Here is a 14,647-nt window from a genome sequence, read left to right as displayed (position 1 = left end):
CTACCCGTGCAATTTCTACCTAAGCACTCTTAGATTTGAGAACCCACTCCCTTCCCTTCAATCACACCTATGATTTTAAACAACAATTCCTTGTGAAAAGAAAATACTTTTCAATAACACACACTTGATTTTACTTCACAGTTTCAATCAAGTAGACACACACTTGATCTTCCTTAACAACTTTGATCAAGTAGACACACACTTGATCTTGCTGAACAACTTTGATCAAGTAGACACACACTCTTGCTTACAAGATTTGAGTGAAAAATTACAACCACAAATCAGACCAATTCAATCATCTATGGATGACTTGAATGGCTTACAAGTCTTACGACTAAACAAAACACAAACCCTAGCTCTCTCTCAGTATTTCGCTCAGTATTAGTTGTGTACCAAATCAGGTTTTCCAAGTCCCTTTTTATAGAAGCTTTCAACTGGGCTTGGACATCTTGAAAACCCTAAACTATTTTCCAATTAAATCTTCTCATGACAGTTGGTTAGATCTCCTTGGAAAATAAGTAAATCAGGTTGTAATCAATGATTGAATGCGCCTGCAAATGAGATCTTCAATCATACATATATTGCCATTAAATGTGCAATCACAAAACACATAACATTCTTCCTGAATGTTCCGTGTATAGGATGTCATGACATCGGGTCTGACATCCTGGAACAATCCTGTATAATTCCACAATTCCATTTATAATTTCCAGGAGGTACAAATATATCAGATGCCATGACATTGTGTATGACATCCTGAAATAATCCTACATAATTATGTTTTTAAACTCCAGCAGGTACACCAAATCAGATGCCATGACATGGTGTATGACATTCTGAAACAATCCTGCATAATTATGTTTTTAAACTCCAGCAGGTACATAGATATCTTATGCTAAGACATCACAAACAACATCTTGTGAACACTCTTTGTTTTACCAAAATTGCTGCCAACACTTAGAACCAACAAACTCCCCCTTTGACAAATTTTGGCTAAAACATATATCTGTCCATTTTGTTCACAAGGAAAACACATCAGCAGTTAAACAACATAACAACAGTTTAAATAGCAGCAGAAGCAAACACAATTACTAGCTATAGCTACTAGTAATACACACATGCACAAGGGTACTTCTTCTCCCCATAAATCCGTGCAACACAAACAGAATTACTAGTTATAGATGCAACTAGTAAGACACACAAATGCACAAGGGTACTTCTTCTCCCTCTAACTCTGTGCATCACAAACATCTCCTTTAATGATAACAACATTCAGAATCACATTCTGACATCTACTTCAACATGTTAACATTCAAAATTTCCTTCTGACATCTCCTTCAACATGTTAACATTCATAATTTCCTTCTGACATCTCCTTCAACATGTTAACATTCAGAACCTCCTTCTTACATCTCCTTCAACATCACCTGTACAACATAGAGCTTGCACAAAACATCAGACATCTCCTCCAACATCTCAGAACAGAACACTATTCTGTCTTACATCAGACATCTCTTCCAACATCACAAAACAGAACATCATAGAACATCATTTTATTCAACATCATCAATTGTCATCTGTTTAGCCTAGCTAGCTACATCAGCACTGCAGATCTCCACAACCACATATTTAACTGCAGCTCTCCATATAATCACTTCTCCCCCTTTTTAGTCAAAATTGACCAAAGGTGACTTAAAACATAAATGCTAGGAGATACAAACCATAATTATACACAACTGTAATACCTGAGATAATTAGAAATCCATGGAACTCATTAAGATCCCAAATATTACATCAAGGCATCAGTAAGGACTGCCACAAAATACAAACATTTCAACAGAAACAAAACATCCAAGCTTTCAAAACAGTCATAACAGCATCCAGAACAGCACACATGTCATCATAGCAGGGGGACTATCTTCACCACAACTCAATCTAAAGAGGTAACATCTTCTTCACTTTCAGATTCAGAACTGCCACTAGATTGATCTTGAGAAGTAGACCTCTCACTTGAGGTATGGGCATCTGACTCCTTGGCTTCATCATCTTCCAGATGGAAGGAAATGTTGTCCAAATGCACAGCTGCAACCTTAGCTGGAGACTTTCTAACAATTTTCCTTTTAGCAGGTGAGATGTCTGGGACATCGTCTTCGACATCATCTTCAGAATCAGAGCTTTCTCTGACCTTCCTCTTATGAACCTCTACTTTACTCCATGAATTAGAAGGACCTACAACAGCAGCCTTCCTACTAGTTCTAGCTGTCAACATCTCAGCCACAATCTTGCCTTTCCTGGTTTTCATTTTCTTTGCAACACTTGGTTTCAAGTGATGAACCAAGGTGTCATATTCCTCTTTTGAACTCTCTTCCTCCAAATCAATTACTCTCTCAGCAGTGTCATGCTTCTTGCTTGGCCATTCTTTGACTTGACCAACAGTGATAGTCCTACAGACTTCATTGTCTGTGGATTCTAACTCAACAGCTCCTTCTGTTCCTCTCCCTAGGAAGTTATTCATTATAGTTGGGGAGAACCTTACACACCTTCTTCTCACAAAGACCTTGCAGAATTCTTTGCTATTCTTGTCAGAAATATCCTCTGGGATATTCACCACAAACTCCTTCACTAAACCTTCAAAACATTAGGGCAATGCACTAACTGTTTTCATCAAACCAGCAAACTTGATTAATTCCATAACCTCCTTCACTTCTACAGACTCCTTCCCTAGCTCCCTTTCTACAACAACTCTCCTATGTATAACAAATTTCCACTTTAATTGCTATAAATTCTCATGAATAAAAATCCCCAATTTCCCTCTTAAACATTGAAACTGATTAGCATCCAAAGCTTTTCTAAATATGTCAGCTAATTGCATTTCAGTAGTAACATGCTTCAGTGCTATGATTTTCTCTTCCACAAGTTCTCTAATAAAGTGATGACAAATATCAATGTGCTTTGTCCTGCTGTGCTGAACAGGATTTTTGGAAATAGTTGTAGCACTCAGGTTGTCACAGTACACTGTCCTGACATCTTGTGTGACATTGTGTTCAGTCACCATTAGTTTCAACCAACCCTGTTGAGGACAACTACTTCCAGTTACTATGTATTCAGCTTGATATATGGCACAAACACCATTTTCATCTTTGAATACTTTCGAATGTGTAGGAGCAGGAGTACTTGCACTCTTCATGCCAATCTTCTTAACATTGTTCTTGGCACATTTGCTTTGAGATAGAAAAATAGACTCTTCTATCTGCCTGACTTGTAGCCCAAGTCCAACAAAGCTCTTCCCAACTTCAGACTGCATTTGACGAGAAACATGTTCTACCATCTGATCGGACCTCCTACCAAAACCAATATTATCCATATCTGTTTGAGCCACCATGAGCTTTTCTCCTTGAGGTTTCAGACAACAAACTTTGAAGATTTCAACCACATCAGATTTGTTTTTCGTCCAGATGTATCTGGAGAAATCATCCACCACTGTAACCTTCTTTCCACCAGGGCTTCCCATCTGCATGGGTACCATTAAATCCATATGGAGGAGTTTCAAACCTTTGGAAGTGATTTCATGTCTGAGTTTCTGGTGTGACATCCTTATCTGACATTTCCCACAGACTTTTCTTTCATCAATCTTCAATTTGGGAGTTCTTCTAGCAGATATAATCATCTCTTTAAGATGCAGATGGCTCAATCTTAGATGCCAGGTCTTCACTCCTTCTTCTTTGAATAAGGTACCCTTTGAAGAATAACCAATTTGAGAACTCCATATGTAACAGTTGTCTTTGGTCCTGACTCCTTTCATGATCACTTCACTTTCTTTGTTAGTAATCAGACATTCAATTTTAGTGAAGTTAACATTTAGACCTTGGTCACACAGTTGACTGATGCTTATTAGATTTGCAGTTAAGCCCTTAACAAGTAGGACATTGTCAAGATCAGGAATTCCAGGGCAATTAAGCTTACCAATCCCCTTGATCTCACCCTTTGCTCCATCACCAAAGGTTACATAACTCATGGCATGAGGATGAAGGCCAATTAGCAGGTCTTTGTTTCCAGTCATATGTCTGGAGCACCCACTGTCAAAATACCAATCTTCTTTGGCTGAAACTCTGAAGAAAGTGTGAGCTATTAGACTTGTAACATTAGTCTTAGGAACCCATTGCTTCTGGTTGACAGACCTGTGATGTTTGGGTCTTGGTTGATAGTGAGTCTGATGATGAACATGGCTAGGATAACCATACAGCTTATAGCAGAAGGGCTTTAGGTGGCCAAATTTTCCACAGTAGTGGCATCTCCATCTTTAGTGTTTCCCTTTCTGCTATCTTCCCTTCTGATGTTGTGACATATGATGTGACATCTCAGGTTTGCTTTTAATATGGCTGCACTCAGGCTTAGAGTCATTATACCCAATGCCAGATTTGTCTCCTGTTATTTGTCCAGTTTGGAGAATCTTGTCTAATGAGTCAGATCCATTGTTTAACATTCTTACATACTTGGTAATCTCTTCTAGTTTAGAATTCAAGAACATAACTTCAGTTTTTAACTCGGAGATGGTTTCCACATGTTCTGCCTTCTCATTCTCCAGCTGTGTTATCACTTTCTTCTCGCTGTCAACTTGTTGACTCTCATCTAGTTTGACATTCAGTAACACAACTTCAGTTTTTAATTTAGAGATGGTTTCCAAGTTTTCTACCTTTTCATTCTCCAACTGTGCTATCACTTTCTTCTGGCTTTCAACTTGTCTACAAACTTCTGCACTTCTGTGACACAACTCTCTGTAGGTAGTGGCCAACTCTTCAAAGGTTACTTCATCATCACTTGAGTCTTCATCAGAACCCCATCCTCTAGTCAAGGCAGTCACAAGATTTACAGACTCTTCTGTTTCACTTTCATCTGACCAAGTGGCAGCAAGACTCCTCTTCTGTTTCTTGAGGTAGGTCCCACATTCAGTTCTAATGTATCCATACCCATCACATTCATGGCACTGAACTCCTTTTTCTTCTTTGGGCTTTTCATCTGACCTTGTTCTTCTTCCAATATTGTTGGATTTACTGATGTCAGATGCGATGTTCTTGACATTAGCCTTAGATATTACATCCATCTTTTTCACAAGCTTGTTGAACTGTCTTCCCAGCATTGCTACATCATCTGCCAAATCTTCATCAATATCTGGACCACCTTCCTCCTCTTCCTCCTCAGTGTTTGACTTGAATGCTATGCTTTTGGCTTTCTTTTCAGATCCATCACACATTCCCATCTCAAATGTTTGAAGGGATCCAATTAGCTCATCAACTCTCATATTGGAAATGTATTGAGACTCTTCTATGGTTGTCACTTTCATGGCAAATCTCTTAGGGAGTGACCTGAGTATTTTCCTCACTAATTTTTCATCTGACATCTTCTCACCCAGGGCTCCTGAGGCATTAGCAACTTCAAGGATATTCATATGAAATTCATGAATATTTTCATCTTCTTTCATCCTTAAATTTTCAAACTTGGTAGTGAGCAGTTGCAGTCTAGACATCTTCACTCTAGAGGTGCCTTCATGAGTGGTTTTGAGAATGTCCCAAGCATCTTTAGCCACTTCACAGTTGTTTACCAATATGAAGATATACTTATCTACACCATTGAATATAGCATTCAATGCTTTAGAGTTCGCAAGGGCTAAGTCATCCTCCTTCTTGGTCCATTGTTCTTCAGCCTTCTTATCAATAGTAGCTTTTCCATTCTTGGTAATTACTGGATGTACCCAGCCTGTTAACACATCCTTCCAAGCCTTATTATCCATAGATTTTAAGAAAGCTACCATTTGAGGTTTCCAATAGTCATAGTTAGATCCATCCAAAATTGGTGGCCTGTGAACAGATCCTCCATCTCTCTCCATTGTACCAGAAAGTATTGTCCCTAGATCTCACCCAGAACCTGAGCAGGATGCCTGCTCTGATACCAATTGAAATTCTGGTATCAGATATGAGATGTCGAAGGTAATGTCACGACACTAATATCTGAGTAAAACAAACAGGATAAAGATAAAGAATATTAATGCAAGAGACACAAGGAATTGTTAACCCAGTTCGGTCCAACTCACCTACATCTGGGGGCTACCAAGCCAGGAAGGAAATCCACTAAATAGAATCAGTTCAAAGACTCTCCGTACACTTCAACAAATTACAGTCTTTCTCACCTAATCTCTGCCTGTGCAATTTCTACCTAAGCACTCTTAGATATGAGAACCCACTCACTTCCTTTCAATCACACCTGTGATTTTAAACAACAATTCCTTGTGAAAAGAAAACACTTTTCAATAACACACACTTGATTTTACTTCACAGTTTCAATCAAGTAGACACACACTTGATCTTGCTTAACAACTTTGATCAAGTAGATACACACTTGATCTTGCTTAAAAGCTTTGACCAAGTAGACACACACTCTTGCTTACAAGCTTTGAGTGACAAATTACAACCATAAATCAGACCAATTCAATCATCTATGGATGACTTGAATGGCTTACAAGTCTTACGACTAAACAAGACACAAACCTTAGCTCTCTCTCAATATTTCGCTCAGTATTGGTTATCTACCAAATCAGGTTTTCCATGTCCCTTTTTATAGAAGCTTTCAGCTGGGCTTGGACATCTTGAAAACCCTAAACTATTTTCCAATTAAATCTTCTCATGACAGTTGGTTAGATCTCCTTGGAAAATAAGTAAATCAGGTTGTAATCAATGATTGAATGCGCCTGCAAATGAGATCTTCAATCATACATAGATTGCCATTAAATGCGCAATCACAAAACACATAACATTCTTCCTGAATGTTTTGTGTACAAGATGTCATGACATCGGGTCTGACATCCTAGAACAATCCTGCATAATTCCATAATTCCATTTATAATTTCCAGCAGGTACAAACATATCAGATGCCATGACATTGTGTATGACATCCTGAAACGATCCTGCATAATTATGTTTTTAAACTCCAGCAGGTACACAATATCAGATGCCATGACATGGTGTATGACATTCTGAAACAATCCTGTATAATTATGTTTTTAAACTCCAGCAGGTACATAGATATCTTATGTTAAGACATCACAAACAACATCTTGTGAACACTCTTTATTTTACCAAAATTGCTGCCAACACTTAGAACTAACATATATCATCATTAGTGACAGACATAAGTCTCTGAGACCACCTTAGACATTGTTTGTTCTCCATAAAAGCAGGTGTCTGAGGCAAGTGCGAAATAAACCACTTGTACAGAAGAGGAATGCAACAGACAATAGTTCCACCACCCTTAGAATTACTTAGATGCAAAGAGAAATACATATCACCCAACAAAGTAGGCATAGGATTCCCAATGAAGAAAAGTCTAATGGCCTTAACATCAACAAAACCGTCAATGTTAGGGAACAAAGCTAATCCATAAATGAGCAACACAAAGATAGCTTCAAAAGCATCCACACTACCGGCATGAGCAAAGGCAGTAGCTTCCTCGATGAGGAAATCAGATGGCAACCCAAACAATCCTCCTTTCTTCACCCAATGAGCCTCTATCTCAGACTTCTTCAAGTGAAGAGCTTCAGCAATAAGATTAGATCGGGAAATCTCCTCCAATCAATAAAAGGCACTCTACTAGAAACAGGTATCCCCAAGAGATGAGAATACTCCTCCAATGTAGGCACAAGCTGAAAATATGGGAAAGTGAAACAGCGGTAGAGAGGATCTTAGAACTACACTAGTACACTCAAAAGTCCTTCAACCACATCAGCGGACAAGATAGACAAAAGCTTCACATGAAGTTGTTTGAAGTCCAAGGGATATAATACAATAGATGCTAGCTTCCTTAACTCTTTTAAGTCGGGACATCTGAAACTATACTTCTTAGTATTCCTTCGTCCACAATCCATGGTCTGAAAATATTTGCAAATGACACCTTAGTTCCTTGAAATTTTCGTTTGATGAATGTTATGATGCACATGAATGCATGGATGCAACAATCACAAATAAGGGATCACACACAAGGAAAACAAAGGTCAAGGGATGAATCAAGTCATTGTCAAGATCAATCATCCATTTTGGTGGATTATGGTTTAGACCTTATCAACACCCAAGTTCCATTGATATTGACAAGACTTGATTGGATCAAACAAGAATAAAGGGTTTGTTGTAAGTCACGAGCATGGAGTCTGGGTAAGAACCATCCCAAAGGAGTGAACTAAGGATAAAAACCTGTAGATCATGTTTTAAAAAGTTCCCAGAGTCTTAATTCCATCTATCGGATATTACAGGTTAAGATGACTGACTCATCGACCCATAATATTCTCAAGAGAAACTTGCCTGAGTGTAGTATCGCGTAACAACTGTTATCAAGTCTACACTTGAACAGTTTCCGCACTACGTCCTAAATAGGCCAAGAGGGGGTAAATGTTCTACGGTCCTCAGCTTCTCAGACCCAAATTAGAGATAGTAATTCCTAACCACAAATACTTGTGTGACATTTCCAAATCCAAAAGAGTCTCCACTGAGCAGATGGATCTCAAGACAACTTGTTAAGGACTACTCCACACAAGTCGAACATGACTATACCATCCTCCTATCTTAATTGCACTCAAGTTTGGGTTAGAACTTATCTCACCACTCAGAGATCACCAAACACAACAAGAAGATTATATCACACATACATATATACAAACATCACATATATACAAATATATACACACAAAGAGTAGGCTAAACCCACTGGAAACTACTCCCCGGCAGAGTCGCCACTTAATTTTGTAGCAGTAAATTCATGATCATCAAGCTATGGATAAGCTAGAGATCAAATAATAAGAGTTGCCCCCACGCTTTTATTGTTTCCAAGGGAAAAGGGAAAAAGTATGAACAAAACTCAAAAGTAAGAAGTTTTCAAATCAAAACTAATAAAATGTCAGAGATTACAGGTAAGGGGGTTGGTTACATAGAGGGAAGGTGTTAGCACCCAAAGTGTCCTAGGTACTCCTAGGGAGCCCTTTCTGTGTGCATATGTATTTGGTACAAAATGATGTATACAAACAAAATATAATGGAGGGATGAGAAAATAATTCATTAATTATATTTTTGTGTTTGACAAGACCTTCGGACTTGTGCCTACGTACCAACATAAAAACGAGGGATCAAAACCTTGTAGTTCGTGATACAAGTTTCAAAGTGGATGCATTGCTTTTAATAAAATTAAGTTTAAAAGGCACAAAGGCCTAAAAATGATTTGAATGAGTTAGTTCTTTTTGGATTTTCTGAAAGTTTAAGTCAAGTATAGTTAAGTTTATTTACAAATTTGATTTAAGAAAAGAATTTTGAAAATGCAATGGCCTAAGGCCAAAGTTTCTATCTTTTTGCAAAGTGGTCAAAGTTTAGAACAAAATATGTTAAATCAAAGAATATTTTGATAAAGGAGGGAGAGATTTTGAAATTAAAGAAATGAAGAGAAGATGAAGAGACTAACCCTATGTACAAAATTAAAATTTAAGAGTTGAAAAGATCTGACCAATGGGAAGCAATCCAATAAACAAGAATGTCAATAGAAACCCAGAATTCCCTTGGACATTTAGGATCAAGCGACATACAAATGCACAATTATATTATCTTGAAGAGCAAGGCATCAAATAAAGATAGCCACATCCAAACTTTATCCATTCTATAATCTTCTCCAAAAATAGCCCATGTAGCAGATGAATTCCCCAAGTCACAGGTTCAAAATAACAGCTACACAATGATCATGTTGCAGATGAACTTAGAGGGATCTTGAATGATGTATCAGATGAAGTTCCAAATTGCAAGCACTTGGTTTCTCAATAAGTTGGCATTGGCCAAGTCCTTTAGCATAGGAATGTTGCCTAAGTTCTAAATCCATTTGTCAAAGATCAGGCCAACAGGCCACACAAAAGTTTTTTAGGGTTTTTTGTTGTTATTATGTACACTAATGGTCAAAGACCACACAAACAAGCAAAGTACACATAAATAAGATATATCACACAATATGGTCTAAATGGACAAAGTTAAAATTGCATTAACATAAACAATTAGAATGATATGAACAATGGTAAATGAATAAAAGCTAGAATTAAATGACATTAAAGTAAATGGCTTGAAATTAAAAGTTAGTTGTTAATGGGTTAGAAGTTAGTTTTGTTTTGCTTTTGCTTTTCATTTTTTATACATTCTTTGGATAACACTCAACCCACTTATCACAAGCATGGATCCTTGAGCCAAGACATCTTCCAAAGGAAGGAAAAAAGGCAAAGTTTCCACAAAATACCATGAAAGAGGGGAGACTTACAATCTCACTAACTAGAATGCTATGCCTTTTATGTCACAAATTTAGCGCTATATTAAGCAATCGTAATTGGATTTATGTAGAAGTCACAACTATTTGAGGTCGGGCAATAGAATTTTGGTGTTAATACATGTTAAAGACATAGTATAATGGACTATGCTCATGAAACATACCACACACAAAAAGAGATATGCAAAAGAGGTGGCCTAATCTCATCCATACTCATGTTAATTTTTAAATCAACTAGTTTTAGGACTTTGAGATATCATAGGCCAAATGAGATGAATGTATAAAGAAGGGGAATACGATGAAGAGGGAGGGGATTGGATCAAAACTCAAATTGATCAAAGGAGGACTTTTACTAAATTTATATCATCCATTCATTTTGGGAGATGGAATGTACGTTCCACCAATCCCCTAAATCCCATGATATTAACTTGACAAAGTCAAATCAACCTTGATCAAGGCCCAACAACAAGAGTCAAACACAAACAAGTCATTACAATTGGTCAACCAAAATATTTGGCATTTATTCAAATTAAAAATACTAAAATAAGGCATTTAAATTAAATATGGTTTGTCAAATTCGTAAAACCTCATTAAAACACCAAATAAATGGCCATGAGATTTATTATGGGTCAAACAAGGTCAAAGGACCTTGGAGAAAAAATTTCAGAATTTTTAAAGACTTAAAAGTATTTTTAAACAATTAAAAACAAATGCAAAATCAATTAAATCATGAAAAATATTAATAATGATCCAAAAAATGATTTTAATTCAGAATATGAAAGAGGAAATTATTTGAAATTTTTTGGTGAAACTCTCATATTTTTTGGATCAATATTAAAATTAATATAATGAAAATCAAAGGAATAAAAAATTAAAATAAAAAAATTAAAAAAACGTGGATCACTTGATCTCCCTCATTAATTGAGGTGGCAAATCATGTGGTCCTCAGCGCGCTTTCCATCGTGGACTTGACTCAATGCGCCACAGGAATGGTAATCAGTACCAACGCGTAAGATTATATCATTTTAAATGGATCCTATGGTTGGAGACGTGCCAACACACGGCCGGAGCTGTAGCTCCGGTCTTCTTCTCTGGTGGACCTCACCGGACTGGTCCACCTTCAACCATAACCAAAATAAAAATGGAGGACATGATCTGAAAGAAAAAATTGCATAGAGCACGAATCTGACCTCAATTTCATCCAACTCCAAATATATAAAAAGATATGAGGAGTTGAATTTTGAGGTGTGTCAACTGAGTTGCTTCGATTTGACCTCTAAGCAACTCAATGTTCTTGCCTACATTGGTAGGACTTCAGACAACCAAAGATCCAAGAGAATTGAGTGGAATTAAGAGAGAATCGAAGAGATGAAGTTTTCTGAAAATTACGTTTAATGCTATGCAGTTCTTGATGTTGCTTGCTCCAAACACGATCTGATCACACTTGAGAGGCTAGCAGGAAGTGATTAGAGAGGTTGCAAGGCTTTGGATCCTGGAGTTTTTGAATCTCCAACAGTTGAGATTCAAACTCAAATTTCAAGTTGAAATTTATCAGGTTTTCCTTTGGAATGAGAGGGTTTCAATGGGGGGCAAAGCTGGCGCGCAAGCTGTGATTCAAATGAGCATAGAGAGCATGTATTTATAGCATGAATGAATGATATTTGCACACTTCAAATTTTGTCCAAATTTAGCAATGTTGATGGCACGAGTGCATGGGAAAGTACAGGCCTATGATGCAATGCAAAAAGGTCCACAATCAATCCAAATGAAGTCTGAATGGAAGCTTGATTGGCAAGGCAAAGTGAACTGAAATTTTGAAGCTTGATTCTTTCCAAAGATGTAGCTCTATTAAAGCCATGCACATACCAAGCAAACTTCATCCAAAATGCATGAACTTGGGTTCTTTGGAAAGCTTGGATCAAGGGGAACAAGTTTGATGTTCAACACGTTTTCACTTGGAGCTTGTAACGTGGAGAATTTTGAGGTGGAAGTTTGGAAATTTCAAGATGTTGAAATTTTTTCTAAGTGTCAAGCCATATATCTCAATATTCTACCTTGCTTAACTTTTTATGTGAGCTTCAAATGAGAAAAGTGTCTTCATCAAAGTTGTAGCTATTTCAAATTCATTCAAAATGGTCACCGATTTCATGTCATTTCGATTTGGAATGATAGAGTTATGCATTTTTGAAGTTTGGAAAAATCACTTGCTCAATGGTATAAGTCAAAAATGACCTATAATAAAACCTTATATCACATGATCATAAAAGTTGAATCATCTCTCACTCCAAACATCAAAGTTTAATTAGACACCTTTAATTTGATTGTGCAACTTGGAAATCTTTCATATCATAAAAATTGAGCAAGTTATGGCCTTGGGAAGTTGACTCTCAAGTTAGGGTTTAGACAAAATGACCTATAATGTTTCAATATAGAAAATGATTTTCCAAGAAAAAATAGCTCTAGGTCTCAACATGAAAGTTGTTTGGAATGTAATTTAGAGTAACGTTTCTATTGGAATAATTTTCATATGGTGAAAATTGTAGGATATAGGGTCTAGGGAGACCCAATTTTGATCAGATGAATTCATCTGGCCAACCACCATCAACCAACTTGCTAACCTTCAATTCCTTTGACTTTCTTAGCCCATGGTAGCTCATATATGCATAAGATGATAAATTTTGAAGTGTCCCTTGATAAATTTGATCAATTGGTGAGATAGCTTGTTGGAGAAGTTACTCAAGATACCCAGTCAAACCAGGGTTTCCAAGGCAAATCACCCTCAAACTCTTGAAGAAAATTTGATCAATATAACATGTAGGAATCAATGGAACTCATATATGATGCTCATAACCATTCTTGGATCAATTCATGGTTGTGCTATTTGTCATGAGGGTCTCAAACCCTAGATATAAACTTGATAAATCAATGGAGATCATGCCCTACCTACAAAAGAGTTAGGCAAATGCAAAGACATTTTTTGTATTTTGGTTAGTAAAATGATAATATACAAGTATGATACAATCACAAAGTGCTTGGTGACCTCTCCCAAAACAAACCCAATGAAAGAGAGGTAAGGAGGATGCCAAGGTATGTTCCCAATACTAATGCTTATGATGAAATTGCATGAGGGATCTTAGGGTCAAAATTGGGGTCTTACACCACCATAGCAGAGAATTTTAGATCAACACCATATCACATAGGGGAGAACCCTGCAGGGGATAAACACAAATAACTACTCAAAACAAGGGAGAAACTCTGATTGGGGACCAATCTGATGGAGACTTGTGGGGAAACAAAGTTCTGCCGAAGCCATGCAAACCACTGCAATAAAATGCCTACAACTCAAGGGAGGCCAATCACAAACTCAGCTGGAGAAGATGAACAACTCGGTTGGGGAAAACAACAAACACCGGGTGCTTACATACTGTCGGGGATGAAACAGGGATCATGTTAACTGCTCGGGGAGAACCAATAGTGCTACACATTTAGGGCTTACTGCTTTCAAACCACCGTTGATATTCCTTTTAAATGAAATTGATTGCTTGAAATTAATGTTTTTATATGTTTAAGAAAAAATATCATTTTTGATTAAAATTTTAATTTCAAAAATGATCATAATAAAATTTAAATCTATTTGATTGAATTTAACAAAAGTAGAAACAATTGGATAAAAGCTCAACTTTATTTAATGGAATGGTAGTTTGTAAATGACGAGACTCCATAGATCTTTATACAAGTTTGAAAAATAGTAATTTACATGGAAAAGGGATACACTGAATACAATGATCACTATTCCTTCTACCAAATTTTGATGTCCATTGTGCTCTTGGAGATGGCTGGAGATGACAAACTAGATTTTGACAATGTACTCAAGACAAGTCTTCAGACCTAAAGATCAGCAGGATGCAGTTACTTGCCATAATCCCTAATTTTGCATAAATTTCCCCAAGGTGGGGTACTCAATTTATCGGGATAATTCTTTCTGTTTTATCTCTCTAACTTTTGCCTGGATCGCCCTTTCGTGTTTTCAATCCACCGAGATGCTCATTTTTGCCTAAGCCGCCCTTTCAGGTTTTCAACTTAGCGAGTTGTTCTTTTCTTTTTAGGCGAAGTATTTCTTGACTGCACCTACATTCACAGGACGTGTGAACTCTTCACCATCCATAGTTGTAAGAATCAAAGCATCGCCTGAAAAGGCTCTCTTAACAACATATGAGCCTTCATAATTAGGAGTCCATTTGCCCCGAGAATCTGGTTTAAAAGATAGAATTTTCTTGAGCACAAGGTCATTTTCTCGGAACACACGAGGTCTAAC

Source organism: Lathyrus oleraceus, chromosome 3 (assembly GCF_024323335.1).
Source record: "Lathyrus oleraceus cultivar Zhongwan6 chromosome 3, CAAS_Psat_ZW6_1.0, whole genome shotgun sequence".
Taxonomy (NCBI): Eukaryota; Viridiplantae; Streptophyta; class Magnoliopsida; order Fabales; family Fabaceae; genus Lathyrus; species Lathyrus oleraceus.
This window is presented reverse-complemented; position numbering follows the sequence as displayed.